The 5796-nt window shown below is 37.5% G+C and overlaps 1 pseudogene; it reads left to right on the forward strand.

Annotated features, from left to right (window-relative positions):
* Positions 1–3858: 3858 nt before the first annotated feature.
* Positions 3859–4253, forward strand: LOC102829290 (annotated as a pseudogene).
* The last annotated feature ends 1543 nt before the right edge of the window (positions 4254–5796 follow it).

The raw sequence follows: 5796 nt of genomic DNA on the forward strand, positions 1-5796 counted from the left end.
AGAGTGCCACAAGAGCTCTGTAGATACTGGCTACTGTTAAAACTGTAAAGTCAGATATGCAACTGCAGACAAGTGTATTTACCTTTCTCTGCTTCCATTTCTCTCTTCTGTAAATGCAGTGGATGGGTTATAGAGTCTCTTAAGGTACGTAGAAGGCTTAAACTGGTAACCTCCTCGGGCTTCTAACCACAAGGTTTGAATCCACCAACCACTCTTCAAAAGAATGGCGAGACTTTCTGCTCCTGTAAAAATGTACAGCCTCGGAAACCCTATACAAAAGGGCCACTAAGAATCGAAACTACTAGATGGCAAGGGATTTGGTTTTGGTTTAATGTCCTTTTCCTGGGAAAAAAAGACAAAAATAAAAACAAAATCCATCCTTCTATATTTTTAAATGAACTTCTCTTTTGCAAATCTGATGAATAAGTTTTTTAAATGCTGATGTGAAAGTGGGGCAAACCCAGTGATACTGCCTTGTAAGTAGTTAACAGATCTAGTTTCTAGATCTAGAGCTGAAATATGTCAATATAGTCCAACACACTTATAAACACAGGATTAAGCCTATAGTTCAGGAAAGCATGATCAAAGTTCATGAGATGGTAAATGCAAAATTTGCAGCAAGTCAGAAAAGATAGTTTTAAACATTTAAAATGCTCACATTCTGTAATGAAGCATTTATTCAGCACTGGAAACTTTATATTTTACCTTATTTTTACTTATGTCTTTTCTTCACCTTTTTAGGCACTTTATGTTAAATATTTGCTAGCATTTAGTTAATTGAACAGTTATTGTTGTTAGGTGCCATCAAGTCGGCACCAACTCACAGAGACTGTATGCACAGCAAAATGAAACACCGCCCGATCCTGGGCCAACCTCACTATTGTTGCCACGTTTGATTCCATTGATGCTGTCACTTTTATCTCTTTCAGGGTCTTCCTCTTTTTCTCTGACCCTCCATCTTACCAAACATGGTATCCTTCTCCAGCGACTGCTCCCTCCTGACAATATGTCAGAAGTATGACAGACGAAGTTTGGCCATCTTGGCCTCTAAGGAGCACTCTCTGGCTGCACTTCTTCCAAAATGGACCTATTGGTTCTTTTGGCAGTCCATGGTACTTTCAATATTCTCCTCCAACACCAGAACTCAAAAGCATCAATTCTTCTACAGTCTTCTTTATTCACTGTCCAACTGTCGCATGCATATGAGGTTATTGAAAACACCATGGCTTGGATCAGGTGCACCTTAGTCCTCAATTGCTTTTCAACACTTTAAAAAGGTCTTGTGTAGCAGATTTCATTTCTTGACTGCTGCTTCCATGAGTATTGATAGTTGACCCAAGAAGAATGATATCCTTGACAACTTCAGTCTTTTCCGTGTTGACAAGAATGCTGTTTACTGGTCCAGTGGTGAAGATTTTTGTTTTCTTTACATTGAGATGTAATCCATATTGAAGGCTGTGCCCTCTGATCTTCATCAGTAAATGTTTCAAGTCCTCTTCACTTTCAGCAAGCAAGGTTGTACCATCTGCATATCGCAGATTGTTAATGAGTCTTCCTCCAATCCTGATGCCACGTTTTTCTTCATAGAACCCAGCTTCTCGGATGACTTGCTCAGCATATCGGTTGAATAAGTATGGTGAAAGAATACAACTTTGTTGCACACTTTTCTTAATTTTAAATCATTCAGTGTTCCCATGTTCTGTTTGAACAACTGCCTCTTGGTCCAGATACAGATTCTTCATGAGCACAATTAAATGTTCAGGAATACTCATACTTTGTAATGTTGTCCATAGCTTGTCATGAATCACACAATCAAAAACCTTTGTGTAGTCAATAAAACACAGGCGATCATCTTTCTGGCATTCTCTGCTTTCAGCCAAGATCCATCGGACATCAGCAATGATATCCCTTGTTCCACGGCCTCTTCTGAATCCGGCTTGAACTTCTGGAAGTTCTGTGTCTATGTATACTTGCAGCCATTTCTGTTTACCTTTAGTAAAACTTGACTCGCATGGGATATCTAAGATATTTTCCAATGATTTCTGCATTCTGTTGGGTCACCTCTCTTTGGAATGGGCACAAATATGGATCTCTTCCAATCAGTTGGCCAGATAGTTGTCTTCCAATTTCTTGGCAGAGATGAGTGAGTGCCTCCTGTGTTGCCTCACTTTCTTGAAAGATTTCAATTTGTATTCTATAAATCCTGGTGCCTTGTTCTTTGCCAATTCCTTCAATGCACCTTGGACTTCTTCCTTCAGTAACATTGGCTCTTGATCATATGCTATCTCTTGAAATGGCTGAACATTAACCATTTCCTTTTGGTACAGTGACTGTGTATTCCTTACATCTTCTTTCGATGCTTTCTGCATCATTCAATAATTTGCCCAGAGAATCTTTCAATAATGAAAGTCGAGGCTAGAATTTTTTCTTCAGTTCACGCAGCTTGAGAAATGCTGACGTTGTTTTCCTTTTTGGTTTTCTGATCCCAGAACTTTGCACATTTTGTTATAATATTTGGCTTTATCTTTTTGAGCTGCTTTTTGAAATTTTCTGTTCAGCTCTTTGTTGTTGTTATGTGCCATGGAATCGGTTCCTACTCAGTGACCCTGTACAGGGTTTCTGAGGCTGTAAATCTTTATGGGAGCAGAAAGCCTCATCTTTCTCCCATGGAACAGCTGGTAGTTTTCAACTGCTGACCATCAGATTAGCAGCCCAATTCATAACCACTATGCTACCAGAGCTACCCTGGAGAGCAAGTTTTAGTGTCTCTTCTGACATCCCTTTTGACCTTTTCTTTCTTTCCTGTTTTCTTAATGAATTTTTGCTTTCTTCATCATTTGCTTGATGTCATCCCTACAACTATTCTGATCTTCAGTCTTTAGTGTTTAATGTACCAAATTTGTTCTTCAGATGATCTCTAAATTCAGGTGGGATATATTCAAGGTCATATTTTGGCTCTCGTGGACTTGTTTTCATTTTCTGCAGCTTCAGTTTGAATTTGCATATGAGTAATTGATGGTCTGTTCCAGTCTGCTTGAACAGTACCACTCTATTATTAAATATGTTCCAAAATTATCACTTGCCTTTCCCTCCTTTTTATCATGATTCTACCAGAAAAAAGGGGTCCCTACCACCACCACCATCTGTTTTTGAGGATATAGGCTCTTAACCAGAAATATAATGTTAAGCAGATTGGTTTTATACAAATATGTTTTTGGAAACTGCTTTTTTATGTAATAGGAATGGCATTATTATAAATAAAAAATAAATCATGGGAAATAAGCAATTTTAAAACAACATAAAACAGCAGCCTTACTCCAGTTGTAACACAGAGATGGTTAATTTACTATATTAATTTCTTAAAAAAAAAAAAGAGCGAGTCATCTAGACTTTGAAAGACAGTGACACTCTTAAGAGCTTCATCAACTCAGATTCTTGGATACTACAGCACTTACTCACTTGATGCTCAAAGTGCCTTTCCAGTATTGATTGTATTTGTTGTTAATAAATAAGACAATGCATAGAGTTTCCTAGGAGTGACTGGTGAGCTTGAACAACTGTCAATCTTGCAGTTCAAACCAACTGTGCACATTAACCTGCAGCACCTCAGGTATTTATTGTTGGTAAAGATTAGTTTAAAGTAAATAATATAGGGGAGCTAGGGGAAAACCTGCTTCAGACATCTACCAAATTTCTTTCCAGTTAAAATTTTCTATAATCAGTGACTTCTAATTCTCTATCAATTTTCATGCTCTAAGTCATTAAACAGTTTGTGAGGCCATACTCTCCTGCCTGACCCTCCTCTGATCATCAGACCCTCCTTTGATCATCCTGCACATCCACCTGTCTGTGCCCACCATGGCTATCATTCCGAAGCTGGTAGGAAGATGGCATCTGGTAGACAGCAAAGCCTTTGATGAATGCATGAAGGAAACAGGAGTGGGAATGGCTCTGCAAAAAAATGGGGTGGACTAGCTAAACTTGATTGTATCATCTCTACTGACCTCACCATAAAAACTGAAAGCACTTTGAAAACACCAGTTTTCTCGTAAACTGGGAGAAAAACTTGAAGAAACTATAGCTGACTGCAGAAAAACTCAGACTGTCTGCAATTTTATAGATGCTTTGGTTCAATATTAGAAGTACGATGGGAAGAAAGCACAATAACAAGAAAATTGGAAGATGGGAAATTAATTGTGGAATGTGTTAGGAACAATGTCACCTGTACTCGGATCTATGAAAAAATAGAATAAAAATTCCATCTTTTCTATGATTAGGAATTAGCTTTTAGAAAGAACAAGTTCCGTTCAATGAGCAAATCTCCACATTGCTGTGTCTTTATTTTTCATTACTGTGTTCAATATTTCTTTCACAAATATTTACATGCAATTGTTTCAAAGTGTTGGTTTAATTAGGATCATCCCTTTGGTTAGTAAGGAAGTGTGTTTATGCTAAAAATAACAAAGCAAAAAACAAAAGTTTATTCTGACTGCTTGTCCTCTACCCCACTGTTTCATTACTATTCTTCAGAATTCTGGAACAGTATTTGTAAACATTAAAGCAACGTGTGCATGAGCACATGGCAAGTTGTCAGGATGTCCTAGAATTCCTAGGCAAGAGGGAACACTCTGGCACCAATATTAGTATCTCCAATCCAGCTGTCTGTTTCTATGTGTGAGAATGTGTTTGATGCTGCAACTTTCTTCTAAGGGACTACACACATACATGGAGTTTATACAAAGACCCACCTTACCTTCATGATATTTGGAAAATACATGATATCAATGCTTTCATTGTATAACCACACAGACTTTTATCATGGTCTATTTAATTAACCATTCATGATGTGGTGCTATAGTATAAGCGCTGGACTGTTAACTGCAAGGTTGGCAGTTCAAACCCACCAACTGACTAGATGGCACTTAACAGCAACAACCACTTCAAGTGAGGCTAAAAAGTTTTAATATTTAAATAATTCCTGGAAGAAATGTATGGACTTAAAGCCTATATCACACATCCTAATCACTTTGGTTTGTAACTATGTGCTATTTACTTTTCAAAAAAAAACGGGGAGGGGGGGGCAAGAAATACTAATATTTGAATACATGATAATTTATTTCTTGCAAAAGCCCAAGAGTGCTCAGAGATGAAAATGTTATTCAAATAAAATCACACATGCTTTCACTATCTAGGTCCAAATTGATTGCAATAAAAATATAACTTATAGGCCAAAACAATTAATAGCACTCATAGTGGGTAACACATTAAGCTGCAAACTACATGGTCAGCAATAAAATCCACTAACCACTCCACAGGAGAAAGATAAAGCTTCAGTTCTCAGAAAGATGTGCAGCCTGAGGTTTCAGAAGGACTCACTAGCACACAGCATTAGCAGCAGCATAACCCACTTTTGAACTCACTGCCACTGAGCTGATTCCAACTACCCTGTAGAGTTCCCAAGACCACATATTTTTATAGGATCAGATAGCTTTTTCTTTCCCTAAGAGTAGCTGGAGGGTTTGAAGTAGGAGTCAGAACGGACTTGATTGCACACAACCACCACCAAACATTAAATAAGTTATTATCTTTTCAAATTCAGAGGATTTTTTTTTACTAAGCAACAGAGATTAAAAAAAAAAAAAAAAAAAATCTCTATCCTCAGATTTCATTGTGTTAATTAAGTGAGCTGCTTTTTGGTTATTTCTTCTAAATAAGAGCAGGTCCTGATAGGAAGGGGTAAAAGTTAATCTTTTCAGTGTCACTGGTAAATAATGGAATTAGGCAGATAAATCTATA

Source organism: Chrysochloris asiatica, unplaced genomic scaffold, assembly GCF_000296735.1.
Source record: "Chrysochloris asiatica unplaced genomic scaffold, ChrAsi1.0 scaffold00285, whole genome shotgun sequence".
Lineage (NCBI taxonomy): Eukaryota > Metazoa > Chordata > Mammalia > Afrosoricida > Chrysochloridae > Chrysochloris > Chrysochloris asiatica.